This window comes from Triticum aestivum, chromosome 3D (genome assembly GCF_018294505.1).
Source record: "Triticum aestivum cultivar Chinese Spring chromosome 3D, IWGSC CS RefSeq v2.1, whole genome shotgun sequence".
Classification (NCBI taxonomy): Eukaryota; Viridiplantae; Streptophyta; class Magnoliopsida; order Poales; family Poaceae; genus Triticum; species Triticum aestivum.
The window spans coordinates 197,579,340-197,600,441 of NC_057802.1; positions in this window are offsets into that span (position 1 = coordinate 197,579,340).

The window sequence follows — 21,102 nt, forward strand, 5'->3', positions numbered from 1 at the left end:
GTTTTCTAGAAAATTATCAACGGACAGGCATAAACACTAATCCCTTTTATCAGTAGGTATAGATGTGAACATCTTTGGATCCGCGTCATCCCTAGAAGGCTAGAACTTTCCCATCCGGAGCTTCCGTTCTCTTTGGAGGACATTTAGAAAATTATCTAATCCATGTTGCCAGATAAAGTTTAGGCAAGATGGGTTCACTCGCCGCTTTTATGCATCCTAAACATCATTAAGGTTGATTTCATGAGGGCCCTGCAGTCCTTCTACCGTGGAGATAGGCGGAGGCGTTGGTGTTGTTGCTTCCAAAGGAGGGAGCTGTGGATTTGTGAGATTTTAGACCGGTCAGTGTTGTTCATAGAGCTATCAAGATTTATGATAAAATTCTGTCTTCTTGGCTTGTCGAGGATCTACCAACTATAGTGGGGAAGCATGAGAGTGCATTTTTGCGAGCGATCTCTTGATGATAATTTAAGGGAAAACTTTGTTTTTGCCACTCTAGTTTTTGCCAACTTTGCTTATGCCACTCCAGAATTTGACATTTTACTTTAGCTTTTGGCAATATATCACTTTTGCCATTCCGTGGCAAAAGCAAAATTTTCAAAGTGGCAATCGTTATACATTGTCAAAAGCTAAGAGTGGCAAAAGTGAAATGAAAAATTATCGTTTTTCCATGGAATGGCATTTGTGATGTATTGTCAAAAGCCAAGAGTGGCAAAAATGAGATGTCAAATTCTAAAGTGGCATAAGCAAAATTGGCAAAAGCTAGAGTGGCAAAAACAATGTTTTCCCATAATTTAATGCTTGTACGATTGCACGACGTGTCTCTTGCATGCGCTCAAGGATCCGAGGTTATGCTAAAACCGGACATCTCAAACGCTTTCGACTCGGTTCAGTAGCGTTTCTAATAGAAGTGATGAGGAGGATGGAGTTCAGTTCTAGGTGACTTCGCGAATATGTGGATTACTAGCCAATTCTTTCACAAGGATTACTCTTATAAAGGATGGTGGAGTACCCGCCTCCCTGGACTCTCAGGGTGGGTGCGAAGAGACCCTCTTGGTGGTCCATTGCCGGGTGGCTTGCCATGGGAGCTACTTGGTAGTGACGTGAGTCGTCCAAGCAGGCGACTTGGCTAGACGGTCCATGGCAGGTGGAACGCCCGGTTCGCCCGGGGCCACCGTCATTGGGCTGCTCCGGACGCGCCCGTGGGTGACGACGGATTGAGCGCTTTCTTGCGCGCAAAGGTGTGCCCGGACCCGCCCATCAGTGTCTGTTACTCGATGGCGTGTTGCGATGGCTACACGGCGGCGCTCTGAGCCGGCCGTTGTGCCCGGATGGCTCGCACCAAGCGACCCGGCTAAATGGTCGATGAAGGGGGACCAGCCATCGTGCCCAGGGACACCGTCATTGGGCGCCTTCGGGCGCTTCCTGGCGGGGGGGGGGGGGGGGGTGAGGTACTACACGCTGCTTCACACGCGATGCCATGCCCAGCCCCGCCTGTCGGCATGGCACTTCAACCTGCTCGAGCTGCTCGGGCGTCTTGCACTCGAGCGACCTGGTTGGCAGTTCGATGACGTGTGGGCCGAGGGCGTGCAATCGTTGTAGTCAGCGCGTGCCTATGACGGGTGGACCGAAGGTGCACAATCGCTACAGTGCCCATGACGAGTGGACTGAAGGCGTAGCTGGACCCGTGTGTCGACGTCTTCAGCCCTTGTCATGCTGGTCCGGTCGCGCCAGTCGAGACTGGGTTGCGGTCATAGCACCAGCTCAAGCATGGGGGCCCTTTTCTGGCTGTTCGTTGGCCCCATGCGCGTGACTCGCGTGTTGCGTTCCCCGCGTGCACCGACTGCGGGGAGGGCCATCTAGCTGGCTGTGAGGACGATCGTCCAGCCGGCTATGTCAAGCCAACATGTGTGCCTGACTGGACGGAAATAGAAATTCTTGCCATGGCAGAGGTTTGAAAGATGCCGCCATGGCAACCATTTTACTTTACGATGACAATTTTTTTGGAATCCCATTCAAATTGTCATTTGAATTGAAAATTTTCTTTTTCTTTGGATCCCAAAAGATAAACCAAACATTTGAGATCAACTTGACTCAAGATTGGCTTTCTAAATATAAATTCATTTAAATTTAAACTCAAACTATAGTGAACATATAGTTAATGCCACAAAATTTGAATTCTTTTATAAATTTACTCCTATGATGTTTGTAAAGTTTGAACCATGTTCGAGGGCCACTATGGTGCTGGGTGGGTAATTTAGTATTTCCACTCGTATGTCGGTTTTGGATGGATGTATTGGTATTTCCACTCGCATGTCGGCTTGGGAGAGAGGGAACCCGAAAGGCACCCATCTTCTTCTATTTCTTAAATCATTCCATTCTGGTGGCAGTTGTTGTTTTCTGGTCCGGCTCCGACCACATTTTATGTGATCTCATTGGTCGGCTGGGATGTTATTGTGTAGTCAGTTGTCGGGGTTACAAATACGGGGTAGCACTACTGCAGGATGCTGCTAACGCGACACTATGATCAGAGACCCTTCGAGAAACTATGTGCCATGCCATAATCGCAAACGGTGCTGTATGAAAACCGTCAGAAATGTGTAAAATGTTTGCGATGACGGATGCATCAAACACGGTTCAGGTTTTAGTTGCGTGTGCGATGAAGGGCATACGGTTCAGTTCAATGAACTGTTTGCGATGAGGAGGAACAAAAGAAACGGGCAGCTAGATGGAGGCGTGTGCGATACACAACATACGGTTCACTCGGATGAACTGTTCGTGATTAGGCAACACAAAAGAAACGGTCAGCCAGATCAAAGGTGTGTGCGATATACGACATGCGGTTCACTCGGATGAACTGTTTGTGTTGAGACATGAGAACAGAAACGGTTCAACTTAACAAGATGTGTGTGATACGCGGCAAACAGGTCTGTAATCAGAAATGTGTCTGAAGACCGATAAGAACACAAACGGTTGCTGCTAATAAGACGCGTGTGTTGTGAGCAAACGATTGTTGGTACACAATTGTGAGTGATTGATGAAAACATCACCGACGGGTTCCATTGTTTAGTCCGTGTGCGATGTGATTTTCTTTGTCCGCACACCATCTACGCTCTGTCTACAGAGCATCAATATATATACTTAAAAAGACAGCACTGCATAACCAAATTAAGCATACAATTACACAAGTGACTACACACATAACATTTGCACACACCAAAGTAAGCAATTACATGCATACTAAAGTAGGAGAAACGAGGATCTAATCATCTACTTATTGTTGCGACGACGCTTGCCATTGCTCTGCTTCCGGCTAGATCCCTGGCCGTTTTGGGGAAGGAGGGACTTCCTCATGTCAATGATCCGCCGGTACATGTCGTAGCTCGTGTACGCCTCCTTGGCCGTGTACACGATGTGAGCTTTGTCGAGTTTCTCCATCCAGGCCGAGTGCCAGGCACGCTTGTCCTTGTTGCACGAATCCTTCATGTCTCTGTAGTAGGGGTCGATGATGGCCTCGGCGAGGTGAACCAGTGAGTCCTTCTCATGCTCCTTGATGCCCCAGATCTTGTATTGGCCCTGGATGTCGACAAGATTCTGGCAGGCGATGCCCAAACTCTTGAGCGCCTTTACATCGTTGGTGATGTCCACCGTAGCGAACATGTGGTGGGGGCTGTTGACAAACCTGGCGAAATGCTCGCAAGACCTTGTGGCCAGGCAATAGTGGTAGACGAGGACGTCGTGGCGCACGCACATCTGGGCGACGACGACCTTGGGACGAGACCCGGCACGAGCGCGGGTGTACTCGAGGTCGAACCTGACCACCTTGTACTTCTCCTCGGCAAGCAACAACTCCATGATGTGGATGGAGTGCTCCGCCCAGACCGGGTCGTTGGTGTACACCACCGAGAGGTCCATGAACCTACTGTGGGTGTCCACCACGACACGCATGGTGAACTGCTGCCCGTCGTCGGCAACCGCTCGGAGCGCCATTGGAGCCGCGCAGGATACCCTCCAAGAATTTCTCGTGGCGGGTGCGCTTCTTGCAATGGTGGGGAGCGATCGAAAGGTTGAAGAGGCACAAGGGTAGGTTAAATGGCAGCTGTAATAATAAATGGGGGCCAGCCGGCCTGTAATCGTCACGTCTTGTCACGTCGTTCATAGCGGAGGATTCCAAAATCCAGTGCACGCTTGACAACACCGCACCCCAGGCGTGGACACTCGAGTGCGATAGTTAATTCTGCGCTCTACAATGCACACGGTGGAAGAAACCAACTGTGTGCAATAATGTCGAAGATCGCAGTCGAGTTAGCTACACAGATCGTGTGCTATGAGATCGACAAGGTAAACTGATTCGACAATGGTTAATAAAATCTAAGACCATTGCATATTAAGGTCAAAATAGTGCTAATCTATACGAGTCTCATACGATGCCATTTCAACAATTGTACCACAAAAGCTCGAAATGTTACAGCGTTCAAATTCCAGAGTTATATGGCTCAAATTCGAAGATTACAAGGTTCAAACTGATATTAGAAATGAAATTCAGCTCATCAGTTGCAAACGCTCGTGCTGATGCGTTGAACATGGATATCGGAGAGGTTCAAACTAATATCACCGGTTCTAAGTCTGGCTTCAAAACCTCACAATTTTTTGCAAAGGGGTCAGCCACTGAGAAGTCATGTATGGGGTTGACCCGATGACTTCCGATTACTCTGTCATCTGAAGTTCCAAAATGAAATTCAGCATTTTTGGAGCCTGCTCCATTCTACCGTAGGCACTGGCGCTGATCAACACACCATTCATTTTTGCGAAATAAATGTAGGGCAAACCTCATTTCCTTCGGCACCCTTGCTCTGAGAACAAAGAACCTGGCGAATATAATCTCCGGTAAGGTCCCTCGGTAGGAGTTCAAAGTAATTTCTGAGAGATGCAGATCTAGGCATTCGACGTGATTGTTATATTGTATCACATTCCACCACTGGGCCTAATCTTATCTGTAAAAGAAGAAAACGTGTTAGTGCCTACATGCAGTTTTGAACATTACTACATGACTAGCTATTTGGTTTGCAGGATTTGTAAAATGCACTAACATGCCATCTTCGATCTGACATGATTAACATGGGCATTTGATTACATTCTAAAAAAATGTAGCCTTCTTCATAAGAGGTTGGAGTGGATGAAAAGTTCCCTAAGAAAACTAGTACAGATGAATCGAAAGGAGAAATGCTTATTGATTGTAACCATATGGATCAAGCAACCAATATGGGGGGGGGCATGTATGTACTGAAATCCTCCAAAAGAACCTTCAGAAATGGTAGTACATTGTCATTGTAAACTTGGAAAAAGGTGTCACAAATGGAACTCCCTTATGGTTAACATTTAACAGGAAAGGAACATCACCTCGATATATAGCTTCTCCAGGCATGGAAAGCATCTCAGGAAACTGACAACTTGCTCCAGGTCGGGCCCGATAGATTCTAGTGCCAAGACCTTCACTATGCGCAGGTGTGGATCCAATAACAAGTTCGGAGTATTTGTCAGACGAGTAGCCCACCACTGTCAATTTCGGCACAGAAATGACATTGATTCTTGTTGGACCTTCTTGGTCAACTACAAGTAATCTCTCAAGTGCAGGTGTGTCCTGGATGACCATACCGTGGTCCACCTTTTGTGATGTCTTCCTGCCGCACCAGCAACACATATAAATAGTCTGAAGAGTCATGGAGGTGACGTGGAAGGTACTCAACCCATTGATCACCTGAAGATGAAGGTACTTGAGTGCAGTACAGCCACGGAGCAGGCGCTCCATGTCACCCTTTGAGAGGCAGATGGCGACGAGCTCGAGGTGCTTCAGTCGTGGTAGAATAAGAGCGGGCGCGTCATTAAGGGGCGGGAAATGGCAGTTCCTGAACTTGGCGACGCGCAGCGTGGGCGCGAGGCGGAGTGCGGACGTTGGCAGTGACCGCATATGCCCATCATCAAAAGTGAGCTCCTCGAGCTGATCTAGGGCGGGGGATCGGAACCAGTCGTCAAGCTTGGCTCGGTCCTTGCCGTTGGAACGGAACTTGCTCATTCTAAGGCCTTTGGTTGGGCCAAGGTGACTGCCGAGGATCTCGGAGAACACATCCAAGCTTTTGCGATAGCCATGGCAGAGCTCGTGGGTGTCGATGAGGTCGAGAGGGCTGGAGTTCCATAGGGGGCGCCACCGCTGGGAAAGGAGGGTTGTCCGCGCCCCATATTTGATTGGGAGGAGGGAGATGGTAACTCTCAACATATCATCGGGGAGGCTGCTGATTAAGTCTAGGCCTGCTGGAGTCGCTTGTGGTTCTAGCTTGCCCCGCCTCCGCTTGTTGGCAGCCCCGTTCTCCACCTCCGGAGTCTCCTTGTCAGCGGCGCTTTCTGATAGAAATGGGAGTACAGGGAATATTTAGTTAAAACAGGGCAATAGAAAAGTGTATTGGTAACTAGAAGTTATTAGGTAGGAATATAGTAAGATAAGGGAATAACAATTTGTTGCTTAAATACTACACAATTCATTTGACATTGCTGGGTAAGCCAACATATGCAGATAGTTGAAAAGAAAACTTAGTTCAAACAAAGTCTGGACAGATGATTTTGTCGGGGAAGCTAGCATATATCTCATGATCAGGCCCTTCTATGTGCAGTGCAATTTTAGTGCCAGCTTTCAGTACATAAAACTTTGCAATTTCATTCCAAAAGCCAGTGCCAAAATGGGAGTCACCACGTTCATCAAGTCTTACAGTAGCAACGATTGTAAATCCATGGTTTGTGTGCAGTATGACATTCGTGGAGCCTTGATGTATGTAAAGGGAAAAATTGTGCATTACATAATCTGTTGCATAGCGAGGGATGTCCTGCAGAAAATGGTAGGGTTGTTAAAGAAAATATAGTAACATGCAAATATGGGCCCAAATTGAAAGAACTGTACAGCAGTTGAAACCGAAGGACAAAAGTCTACAATTAAACAGATAGGGTAAACATGATGTCATGGAAATATGAGAGTAATCGAAAGAACAATACATCATTAATTTTCCTAATATAGAAGGAAGAGGAAAAAAATCCCCTTTGATGTATATGGTGCATGTGGCACCTTTTATCCAAATGTAGCAATATTTAGAATATGTTCAGGAAAGTAGGCCATGCCAACCGATTTAGGGTGAGATTGAACATACCGCGCGCGTCCTCAAGTTATCTGGTACGATGAGATGGAATCTCTGGCGGCGGTCGCCAAGTCCTGAAGTATCGGCGCACTGTACATTCTATGAATGAAAGAAAACCCTCAAATCAGCTCAAATAAAAATGAATTCACGGCGATTTCCGCTGCGTGATTAAAGGAGGCAGATGAACTGGGATAAGAGATGAGATAATATCTCATTAAATTAGTTACCTTGTCGTCCATGAGAAAGAACCCTCATTACGGCAGATTCCCCAACCGAGCGGAGCTGGGTCGACCGCGAGTAGCGTCGAGAAAATCGATGGCGATAGGCGGCGGCAAGCGGAAGTGGCGAAATGCGCTGGGCATTGCCGGCAGCCTGGCGGCGGCGGCAGGCGTCGAGCTAAGTGTTTACCGCCGCGATAGGCGGTGCCATGGCATAGACGCGGAGGAGCTTGTGCAGGTGTGAATGGGGAACGTACCGGAGGGGCCGAGGTGGGTGGCGGGCGGGGTGAGGGTTTTTGTGACGTGGGGATGGTGAGGGTTTTTGTGACGTGGGGATGGTGAGGGTTTTCTTTTTTCTTTTTTGAATTGGGTGGTGAGGGTTTTCTGTCCCACAAAGAATTTTGGGGGCGACGGTTTGCTAGAGCGAACCGTGTGTGATTGACGCAGCAGGCAAAATGATAGTCATTGCACACAGTTCAAATTTTGAGAACCGTGTGTGATTGACGTACTACCTCTGTCCTGGTTTATTGGTCCCCCGTTGTAATTTTTACCAAAATTTGGCGAAATATTTAACATACTCAGACATAGATAATAACCGTACACGTACATAAGCATAGTTCAACCATAAGTACATAGTTCAACCGTCATTAAGCATACTGAAGCGTACATAGTTCAATCCATCCCACATCTCATCTCACATGTGGCCGACACAATCCTGAAGCTTCTCCAGGTACTCGGCGTACGCGCCGTGCGCCACCCTGCGAGAATACTTCTGCTTGAAGGAGTCAATGACCCGTCCTCTTGCATGCGCAAGAACACTTAGATACGCGTCATGAATCTTGTGGTTGCAAAATGGGCATCCATAGTCGTCGTTCCAGGTCCTAATACGCTTGTTATGCATTCCCGCATAAAGCTCCCTCAGGATTCGCCTCTTGTACCTCCTCTGGGCATCTTCATCCTCGTTGTCCACATTGTCAGACAGCACCTATACATATAGTAAAACAAATTTGGCATCAAATCACTGATTACATCCCGTGAAGTAGGATTAGGAATTTATGGCTATTTATTTATACATATTCAGAGATTATGGTTCGATTTTTAAGCACAGTCGTCTATGTATAGACCAATCTTGAAGAAAATAATGGCACAAACATATGTAGGTCATGCAAAATCAATTGTCAAGTCCTGGCTAGGAATTATTAGCACAAACACTAACCCTAGTCGGATTACTAGCAGAAATCATTTGCACAGATGAAACAACTAATCACTTATCACGTGTACCATTCAAACAATCAATACACTACACGGATCTAACGAAACTTACTCAGATTTCATGGATTGGGAGAACATAACCACAAGATTTCTATTCCAAAAAGGGGGAGGCAGGAGTAACCACAGAAACCCTATGATCTATTTGACACATAAATGGGTATAGATGACTAACCAGCTATCCGTCGTCATCGGAGTCGTCGCCGGAATGGTCGTCGGAGTCGGTGTGGAAATCCGCCTCCGGCTGTGGAAGCTCGACGCCGTCGACGACGCCAGGGTGCAGCTCGCCGGCGGTGACGGCAACCTCTGTCTCCATCTCCACGCCATGCTCCGGTGCTTTAGCAGCCCCGGCGTCGCCACTCCCTCCGATGGGGCGCTTCGGCGGCATCCTCATACACTGATGGCTTTGAGGACTGAGAGCAGCGTCGAGGTTGCAAGCGGAGAGAGAGGATTGTGTGTGCGTAGCGAGGATGGGGGTGCGGCCGCTCGGGCGCACCATTAGTATGGAGTAGTGGGAGTTGTGGGAGAGAGGCGGGCGGCGGTCAAACCGATGGCTCGCCTGTTGGGTAACGTAGCAATAATTCAAAATTTTCCTATGTGTCACCAAGATCAATCTAGGAGATGCTAGCAACGAGAGAGAGGGAGTGCATCTTCATACCCTTGAAGATCGCTAAGCGGAAGCGTTACAACAACGCGGTTGATGGAGTCATACTCGCGGCGATTCAAATCGCGGAAGATCCGATCTAGCGCCGAACGGGCGGCGCCTCTGCGTTCAACACACATACAGCCCGGGGACATCTCCTCCTTCTTGATCCAGCAAGGGAGAGGAGAAGTTGAGGGAGAACTCCAGCAGCACGACGACGTGGTGGCAATGGAGCTCGTGGTTCTCCGGCAGGGCTTCGCCAAGCACTACGGAGGAGGAGGAGATGTATGAGGAGGAAGGGGCTGCGCCAAGGGAAGGGTATGGCTGCCCTCCCACCCCCTCACTATATATAGGGGGAAGGGGAGAGGGGGCCGGCCCCTCTAGATGCATCTAGAGGAGGAGGCGGCGGCCAGGGGAAACCCTAGATGGGTTTGGGCGCCCCCACCCCCTAGGAAACTTGCCCCCCAAGCCGGGAGGGGCGGCTGCCCTAGGGGTGGCGCCCCCACCTCTCCTGGTTACATGAGAGGGGTTGGGAGGGGAGCACAGCCCCTTAGTGGGCTGGTTTGCCCCTTCCCCTTGGCCCATAAGGCCCCCCAACACTTGCCGGGGCCTCCGAAACCCCTTTCGGACATGCTGGCCATAGCCTGGTACCCCCGGAACAATTCCGGACTCCAATACCCTTCGTCCAATATACCGATCTTTGCCTCCGGACCATTCCGGAGCTCCTCGTCATGTCCGGGATCTCATCCGGGACTCCGAACAACCTTCGGTAACCACATACTATTTCCCATAGCAACTCTAGCGTCACCGAACCTTAATTGTGTAGACCCTACGGGTTCGGGAACCATGCAGACATGACCGAGACACCTCTCCGGCCAATAACCAATAGCGGGATCTGGATACCCATATTGGCTCCCACATGTTCCACGATGATCTCATCGGATGAACCATGATGTCGGGGATTCAATCAACCCCGTATACAATTCCCTTTGTCTATCGGTATGTTACTTGCCCGAGATTCGATCGTCGGTATCCCAATACCTCGTTCAATCTCGTTACCGGCAAGTCTCTTTACTCGTTCCGTAACGCATGATCCCGTGGCTAACTCCTTAGTCACATTGAGCTCATTATGATGATGCATTACCGAGTGGGCCCAGAGATACCTCTCCGCCATATGGAGTGACAAATCCCAGTCTCGATTCGTGCCAACCCAACAGACACTTTCGGAGATACCTGTAGTGCACCTTTATAGCCACCCAGTTACGTTGTGACGTTTGGTACACCCAAAGCATTCCTATAGTATCCGGGAGTTGCACAATCTCATGGTCTAAGGAAACGATACTTGACATTAGAAAAGCTCTTAGCAAACGAACTACACGATCTTGTGCTATGCTTAGGATTGGGTCTTGTCCATCACATCATTCTCCTAATGATGTGATCCCGTTATCAATGACATCCAATGTCCATGGTCAGGAAACCATAACCATCTATTGATCAACGAGCTAGTCAACTAGAGGCTTACTAGGGACATGTTGTGGTCTATGTATTCACACATGTACTACGGTTTCCAGTTAATACAATTATAGCATGAACAATAGACAATTATCATGAACAAGGAAATACAATAATAACCATTTTATTATTGCCTCTAGGGCATATTTCCAATAGTCTCCCACTTGCACTAGAGTCAATAATCTAGTTCACATCACTATGTGATTGTAATGAATCCAACACCCATGGGGTTTGTTCATATCTCACTTGTGAGAGAGGTTATTAGTCAACGGGTCTGAACCTTTCAGATCCGTGTGTGCTTTACAAATCTCTCTGTCATCTTGTAGATGCAGCTACCACGCGCTACTTGGAGCTATTCCAAATAACTGCTCTACTATACGAATCCGGTTTACTACTCAGAGTCATCCGGATTAGTGTCAAAGTTTGCATCGACGTAACCCTTTACGACGAACTCTTTTACCACCTCCATAATCGAGAAAATTCCTTAGTCCACTTGTTACTAAGGATAAGTTCGCCCGTTGTCATGTGATCCATTCCTGGATTACTCTTGTACCCCTTGACTAATTCATGGCAAGGCACACTTCAGGTGCGGTACACAGCATAGCATACTGTAGAGCCTACGCCTAAAGCATAGGGGATGACCTTCGTCCTTTCTCTCTCTTCTGCCGTGGTTAGGTCTTGAGTCTTACTCAATTCTCACACCTTGTAACACAGCCAGGAACTCCTTCTTTGCTGATCTATTTTGAACTCCTTCAAAATCTTGTCACGGTATGCATTCATTTGAAAGTATTATTAAGCGTTTTTGATCTATCCTTATAGATCTTGATGCTCAATGTTCAAGTAGCTTAATCCAGGTTTTCCATTGAAAAACACTTTTCAAATAACCCTGTATGCTTTCCAGAAATTCTACATCATTTCTGATCAACAATATGTTAACAACATATATTCATCAAAAATCTATAGTGCTCCCACTCACTTCTTTGGAAATACAAGTTTCTCATAAACTTTGTATAAACCCAAAATCTATAGTGCTCCCACTCACTTCTTTGGAAATACAAGCTTTGGAAATATAAGTTTCTCATCTCATCAAAGCGTACATTCCAACTCCGAGATGCTTACTCCAGTCCTTAGAAGGATTGCTGGAGCTTTGCATACTTGTTAGCATCTTTCAGGATTGACAAAACCTTCTGGTTGTATCACATACAACCTTTCCTCAAGAAAATCGTCGAGGAAACAATGTTTTTTTGACATCCCATCTGCAAGATTTCATAAATAATGCAGTAACTGCTAATATAATTCCAATAGACTCTTAGCATCGCTACGAGTGAGAAAGTCTCATCGTAGTGAACTCCTTGAACTTGTCGGAAAACATCTTAACGACAAGTCGAGCTTTCTTAATGGTGACACTTACCATCATTGTCCGTCTTCCTTTTAAAATCCATCTGCACCCAACAGCCTTACGACCATCAAGTAGTTCTTCCAAAGTCTATACTTTGCTTTTATACATGGATCCTCTCTCGAATTTTATGGCCTTGAGCCATTCGTCGGAATCCGGGCCCACCATCGCTTCTCCATAGCTCGTAGGTTCATTGTTGTCTAGCAACACGACTTCCAAGACATGATTACGTACCACTCTGGAGTAGTACGCATCCTTGTCGACCTACGAGGTTTGGTAGTGACTTGATCCAAAGTTTCATGATCACTATCATAAGCTTCCACTTCAATTGGTGTAGGTGCCACAGGAACAACTTCCTGTGCCCTGCTACACACTAGTTGAAGTGATGGTTCAATAACCTCATCAAGTCTCCACCATCCTCCCAATCAATTCTTTCGAGAGAAACTTTTCCTCGAGAAAGGACCTGTTTCTAGAAACAATCACTTTGCTTCCGGATCTGAAATAGGAGGTATACCCAACTGTTTTGGGTATTCTATGAAGATGCATTTATCCGCTTTGGGTTCGAGCTTATCAGCCTGGAACTTTTTCACATAAGCGTCGCAGCCCCAAACTTTTAAGAAACGACAGCTTAGGTTTCTCTAAACCACAGTTCATATGGTGTCGTCTCAACGGAATTGCGTGGTGCCCTATTTAAAGTGAATGCGGTTGTCTCTAATGCCTAACCCATAAACGATAGTGGTAATTCGATAAGAGACATCATGGTATGCACCATATCCAATAGGGTGCAGTTATGATGTTCGGACACACCATCACACTATGGTGTTCCAGGCGGTATTAGTTGTGAAACAATTTCCACAATGTCTTAATTGTGTGCCAAACTCGTAACTCAGATATTCATCTCTATGATCATATCATAGACATTTTATCCTCTTGTCACGACGATCTTCAACTTCACTCTGAAATTACTTGAACCTTTCAATAATTCAGACTTGTGTTTCATCAAGTAAATATTCTCAGCATCTACTCAAATCATCTGTGAAGTAAGAACATAACGATATCCACTGCGTGCCTCAGCACTCATTGGACTGCACACATCAAAATGTATTACTTCCAACAAGTTGCTTTCTTGTTCCATCTTACTGAAAACGAGGCCTTTCAGTCATCTTGCCCATGTGGTATGATTTGCATGTCTCAAGTGATTCAAAATCAAGTGAGTCCAAACGATCCATCTGTATGGACTTTCTTCATGCATATATACTAATAGACATGGTTCGCATGTCTCAATCTTTTCAAAAACGAGTGAGTCCAAAGATCCATCAACATGGAGCTTCTTCATGCGTTTTATACCAATATGACTCAAGTGGCAGTGCCACAAGTATGTGGTACTATCTTATATCTTTTTGGCATGAACATGTGTATCACTACGATCGAGATTCAACAAACCATTCATTTTAAGTGCAAGACCATTGAAGGTATTATTCAAATAGACAGAGTAACCATTATTCTCCTTAAATGAATAACCGTATTGCGATAAACATAATCCAATCATGTCTATGCTCAACGCAAACACCAAATAACAATTATTTAGGTTTAACACCAATCTCGATGGTAGAGGGAGCATGCGATGCTTGATCACATCAACCTTGGAAACACTTCCAACACATATCGTCATCTCACCTTTAGCTAGTCTCCGTTTATTCCGTAGCCTTTTATTTCGAGTTACCAACACTTAGCAACCGAACCGGTATCTAATACCCTGGTGCTACTAGGAGTACTAGTAAAGTACACATTAATATAATGTATATCCAATATACTTCTGTCGACCTTGCCTGCCTTCTCATCTACCAAGTATCTAGGGTAGTTCTGCTTCAGTGACCGTTCCCCTCATTACAGAAGCACTTAGTCTCGGGTTTGGGTTCAACCTTGGGTTTCTTCACTAGAGCAGCAACTGATTTGCCGTTTCATGAAGTATCCCTTCTTTCCCTTGCCCTTCTTGAAACTAGTGGTTTTACTAACCATCAACAATTGATGCTCCTACTTGATTTCTACTTTCGCGGTGTCAAACATCGCGAGTTGCTCAAGGATCATCATGTCTATCCCTGATATGTTATAGTTCATCACGAAGCTCTAATAGCTTGGTGGCAGTGACTATGGAGAACCATCACTATCTCATCTGGAAGATTAACTCCCACTCGATTCAAGCGATTGTAGTACTCAGACAATCTGAGCACATGCTCAACGATTGAGCTTTTCTCCCTTAGTTTGCAGGCTTAAGAAACTTGTCAGAGGTCTCATACCTCTTGACGTGGGCACTAGTCTGAAATCCCAATTTCAGTCTTTGGAACATCTCATATGTTCTGCGACGTTTCAAAACGTCTTTGGTGCCATCAATTTTAAACCGTTAGCATTACGCACTGAACTATCACGTAGTCATCAAAACGTGTATGTCAGATGTTTCGCAACATCTACAGACGACGCTCGAGGTTCAGCACACCGAGCGGTGCATTAAGGACATAAGCCTTCTGTGCAGCAATGAGGACAATCCTCAGTATACGGACCCAGTCCGCATAATTGCTACTGTCAACTTTCAACTAAATTTTCTCTAGGAACATATCTTAAACAGTAGAACTAAAGCGTAAGCTATGACATAATTTGCAAAGACCTTTTGACTATGTTCATGACAATTAAGTTCATCTGATTATTTAATGAACTCCCACTTAGATAGACATCCCTCTAGTCATCTAAGTGATACATGATCCGAATCGACTAGACCGTGTCCGATCATCACGTGAGACGGACTAGTCATCAACGGTGAACATCTCCATGTTGATCGTATCTACTATACGACTCATGTTCGACCTTTCGGTCTCTTGTGTTCCGAGGCCATGTCTGTACATGCTAGGCTCGTCAAGTCAACCTAAGTGTTTCGCATGTGTAAATCTGGCTTACACCCGTTGTATGCGAACGTTAGAATCTATCACACCCGATCATCACGTGGTGCTTCGAAACAACGAACCTTCGCAACGGTGCACAGTTAGGGGGAACACATCTCTTGAAATTTTAGTGAGGGATCATCTTATTTATGCTACCGTCGTTCTAAGCAAATAAGATGTAAACATGACAAACATCACATGCAAATCATAAAGTGACATGATATGGCCAATATCATCTTGCGCCTTTTGATCTCCATCTTCGAGGCGCGGCATGATCACCTTCGTCACCGGCATGACACCATGATCTCCATCATCATGATCTCCATCATCGTGTCTTCATGAAGTTGTCTCGCCAACTATTACTTCTACTACTATGGCTAACGGTTAGCAATAAAGTAAAGTAATTACATGGCGTTTTTCATTGACACGCAGGTCATACAATAAATTAAGACAACTCCTATGGCTCCTGCCGGTTGTCATACTCATCGACATGCAAGTCGTGATTCCTATTACAAGAACATGATCAATCTCATACATCACATATATATAATTCATCACATCCTTTTGGCCATATCACATCACGTAGCATACCCTGCAAAAACAAGTTAGACGTCCTCTAATTGTTGTTGCATGTTTTACGTGGCTGCTATGGGTTTCTAGCAAGAACGTTTCTTACCTACGCAAAAGCCACAACGGTGATATGCCAATTGCTATTTACCCTTCATAAGGACCCTCATCATCGAATCCGATCCGACTAAAGTGGGAGAGACAGACACCCGCTAGCCACCTTATGCATCAAGTGCATGTCAGTCGGTGGAACCTGTCTCACGTAAGTGTACGTGTAAGGTCGGTCCGGGCTGCTTCATCCCACAATGCCGCCGAATCAAGATAAGACTAGTAATGGTAAGCAAATTGAACAAATCATCGCCCACAACTACTTTGTGTTCTACTCATGCATAGAATCTATGCATAGACCTAGCTTATGATGCCACTATTGGGTAACGTAGCAATAATTCAAAATTTTCCTACATGTCACCAAGATCAATCTAGGAGATGCTAGCAACGAGAGAGAGGGAGTGCATCTTCATACCCTTGAAGATCGCTAAGCGGAAGCGTTACAAGAACGCGGTTGATGGAGTCATACTCGCGGCGATTCAAATCGCGGAAGATCCGATCTAGCGCCGAACGGACGGCGCCTCCGTGTTCAACACACGTACAGCCCGGGGACGTCTCCTCCTTCTTGATCCAGAAAGGGGAGAGGAGAAGTTGAGGGAGAACTCCAGCAGCACGACAGCGTGGTGGCAATGGAGCTCGTGGTTCTCCGGCAGGGCTTCGCCAAGCACTACGGAGGAGGAGGAGATGTATGAGGAGGAAGGGGCTGCGCCAACGGAAGGGTATGGCTGCCCTCCCACCCCCTCACTATATATAGGGGGAAGGGGAGAGGGGGCCGGTGTAGGAGATATGCCCTAGAGGCAATAATAAATGATATTATTTATCTCCGAGTTCATAATTATGTTTATGTTCCATGCTATAACTGCTATGGTTCTCGAGTCTGCAATAACCACGAGGCTCGGAGGAAGACTCATATGCACGTGTGGAATAATAAACGGTAAAATGTATTCCTAGTCTGGCCTCTAAGACTAGCTCAAGTGTTGCATGATGGTTATGTTTTCCTGATCATGGGCATGTCTATGTCAGCAACCTTGAGGGCACAATGTTAAGAGAACATTTGTGTTGAATCGACCCGGATTGATGTTATGCTATGAGATTCATTCGTCACAAGTTTATTGGTACATAACACAGAGATGGTTAACGTTTGCATGATTCCTTAGACCATGAGAGTATCGAGTTTCTTCATGCTTGCTTCATGAACTTTGGGGTTTGTTAAACGTCATCCGTAAATGGGTGGCTATTACGGCGGCTTACGGGTTCATGGAGAAGTGTGTCAAGTAACTTGATAGCTCAAGATTGGGATTTGCTCCTCCGACGATGGAGAGATATCTCTGGGCCCTCTCGGTGTTACGGTATCCATCATCGTCTGGCCAGACACTTTGTGATTTGATCACGGGGATGCCGGAACACGATAACGAGAAAAGAGAACAATACCGGTAACGAGGTAACTAGCATAGTGGACAAGTTGTTGATCCACGGGAATGCCAACATGTCTCACCTCGGGTATTTGTAACATATCGCGAAGCAACAGGAATAGCACACGGCAACTGGAGGTTCACTCGAATATTTATTCGTGTGGGTATAGGGGTCAATATGGGTGTCCACGGCTCCGATGTTGATCATTGATCGGAAGGGGTTCCGGGTCATGTCTATACTTCACCGAACCTATAGGGTCACACGCTTAAGGGTCATCTATCTGCTGAATACTAGACAGGGAGTCTGAGAGAAAATCACCGAAAAAGTTTCGGACACCGAAAAGTTTCGGACAGCGGAATCGTACCGCAGAGAGAGGTCATCGGATAAGTTTCGATGATACCGAAAAGTTGTTTCGGGATACACCATTAAGTCAAATTGGTTTCGGCACATGCCTGATAATTCTTGGAGGATGCCAGAATCATTCTGGAAGCTTTTTGGAATTTTCTGAGATAAAAACCGGAAATGTTCCGGAGCTGCCGGAGCCACTTCAGATGCGTTTCGCAGATGAAAATCACTAAAACCGGAATTGTTTCGGAACGCGTTGAAAATCATTTTAGTGGGTACTGGAAATGTTCTTAGCCCACATAAATATTTTCAGTTCGATCAGACGCTGAAAAATGTCGTCGTGAATAGTGAAAATCAGCTTTATGGTTACTTTATGGAAAGCCACCTTTTGGGGCTTTGCTCCAAAAGATCTTGGGGATGACATGGATGGATAGGAGCCATTTTTTGGGCCCCTCATGGGGGTGTGGCCGGCCACATGGGGTATCCCCCCTTGGGGACCCTCTTGTTCCTTGGTTTCACTCCTAGGTCCTTGTGGAAGGACTTCATTCATGTGCATTTTGGGTTTTTTGTGAAACTACCCTACCCCCTTGGGATTTCCTATAAATAGAGGTGGAGGGGCAGCCCTCCACACTCATCCCTTGCTCTCATACACATGCCATGCATTATCTGGCTTCTTCTCTCCCTCCCACGAAAAGAGTTTCGTAGAGCCGTAAGGCTGTCTGGGTTCCGGCAGGAACTAGTTCTGGACGGCGAAGCCCTGCCGGATAGATGACACCGTATGTGTGCAACTCTGTAGAGAGATCGTAGTTTCGGTCTTAGTTCGTGAGTGCCTCCCGAAGGGCTGTCCGTGTGACCGTCCGAGTTTCGAAGGTCCTCCCGAAGGGCTGTCCGAGTGACCGTTCGAGTTTCGAAGGTCCTCCCGAAGGGCTGTCCGCGACACCGTCCGGGGGGCTGTTCGACCGCCTCCTGGAGGGCTGTCTGAGGAGCAGATGAGGGTATACATCCTCGCGGTTGGGAGGTTGTAAATCCTAGCTGCGGGGATCTGCACCGCCGATCGTCATCGACTCTACTTCCCGCTGCGCTACGAGTCGGTAACGAAAAAGATCAAACCATGTATGCAGTCTCCATAGTGGTCCTGGGCTGGTGCGTAGGTCGGAAAATTTTTTGTTTTCTGCTGCGTTCCCCTACAGTGGCATCAAGAGCCGTGCTATGCGTAGATGCAGGTTTCGATCTAGAATACATGGAGATGTATGGGTATTGCATAATATAATTAGGTAGTAGATGAGATCTATTGCTGAAAATTATTTATGCGGGTGACAGATGAAATCTGTTACCCGAGGTTCTTGTTGCTTCCCTAGAATTTGCGTTTGCTCAATCTCGAGACAGCATGGTGGAATTTGACAAAGTTCTGGCAATCCGTGATCCTGATTGATCATGGAAGTGCTATCAGTTCTTTGGGTTCTGCCGTAGTCAAAAGAAAGATGAAATTCGCAGATGAAAGGGCATTGCAGATATGATCTGCACGGGGGTCATGCGTATGACGAAGTTTAGTATGGGGCTCGAGATTTAATTATCCCGTGTTTCATACACCCCGAGATGTTAATCTAGCAACTTGAATAATCATACTTGATGATAAAACGTTGGTAGCTGCGGTTTAAGTCAAAACCTTAGAAGCCACGTAAAATAAAATTTTGCATAAACCTATTAGAGGCGTCTAACTTGGTTTTGCAGGATGTGCATGTGATGTGGTATAGCAGTGCTCATACTAATTCGATTATGTATGAGATGACTATATGATGTAATTTGATTAACATGACCTGCGTGTCATGATTCGGCATGATGGCTGGAGCCATATGATTGCACTTTAATGACCTGCGTGTCAACCTTGTTGTAATGCATTATTTTGTTAGCTATAGAGATAGCAATATTATCTGGTGCATCGACAAGGTGGTGGCAATCTTCGCGAAGGTGAACACCGACGCGAATGCCAAAGACGAAGAAATGAAATACTTCTCCGTCAGAAAGGGCTATACCATATCATGCTATTATGAATTGCCTGAGATGTTTATCCCTTATGATGCACCCTTCTTGATTGCGCGGTAGTCGCTTTTATTAGGGTGATCTCTCACTTAAAATATCAAGTAGTTAGTGTTCTCCCAAGTGTAGCACCGTCACGGCACCTATCTTTTCGGGGTGCGCCATGGATGCATGGGTACGAACGATTAGAGAAGTGTGAGGCGGGTGAGGTCAGACCTCGCAGCAAGATCACTTGGTTGTCTTGACGTTCATGGCAGGATCGTCCTGAGCTCGGAACACACGCATCGAAAGATGAGCAAGAGTCACATAGAGATGTGATCGGCAAGTTGGCCTACCGATTAAAATTCCCGTTATGAGATGATGATTCTATGGCGATGAATTGAAGTCTGGATCTTGTATCACTCAAAATTAATTGTGAGAGATATTGATTTGAGTGGGAGCGCACTGTTGAATTAACATGTTTAATTCTCAGTGCAATTAATTATGAACACTGTCTAAGTGTTTCTTGCATAATAGTTGTAGAATAATGGCTCGCATTTCCACCTTCCCTATTAAAATTGAATAGCTGTTAAATATCTGGTTAAAACTTTACGATTGGTAACGTAATATGAGGATTGTCCTCAAAAGTGCCGAGAAGGACTTTGTCCTATCGCATGCTTTCCGTATCCTCCCGCTAATGCTATGGATCATGTGACTCTCGTCCTTCGATCCAAAAGCTAGAATTCTGTTACAGTCAAGTGGAATATGTTTGCTTCCATGAAACCCAAACTTCGAAAGTTGGGATAGTTATATGATATTCATGGAACTGAAAATTATTTTCAGATACAAACAAAGCAATGTTTGTTTGCAAGTATTAGTAAAAGTGTTTACTATGCATTTGACTGTTGGGAAAGGGATCCAGAAGAACGCCTGTCATATAATGAAAGGTGAATAAAACAACAACTTAAAGAGAAAGGAAGTGTCCAAAGGGTGTTAGTATGACTTACACGCCTAGGAAGTCCGGGGCTAATGCCACTCTTAAGTTGGGTGCTTCTTCTGAGAGTAGGAGAAATACTAAAAGTTAAACTGTTAGAAGTATAAAGGCAAAAGGAAAGAAGACTGGAATATCCAGCTCATGTATGAATGTCATACAAGTTTTTGATGTATAGAAGGCTGGTCAAAGATATAGTTCTTGCGAATTATGGTTAAACATGTTAATCACTAATTCTTGGGTATTGTGAGTTCATCACAAAATTGCCCGCTCGATTGCATTCTGTTGCAACTCGATGTAAGAACTACTATGGCCTGAAAGACTAGCTAGAAATGAGGTTAAGGTATACACAGGGAACATAGTAAATGTTACTATACCTTCCATCGGTGTATTGCCGTCTGTATTTATTTTCATAATTCATTTAGAGTTTTACAAACTCTATCCCATTGCATAAGGTATCTTGCAAGAAGGTTGTTCATAAGAGAACTTTTTATGTTCGATGTTATGAATAAC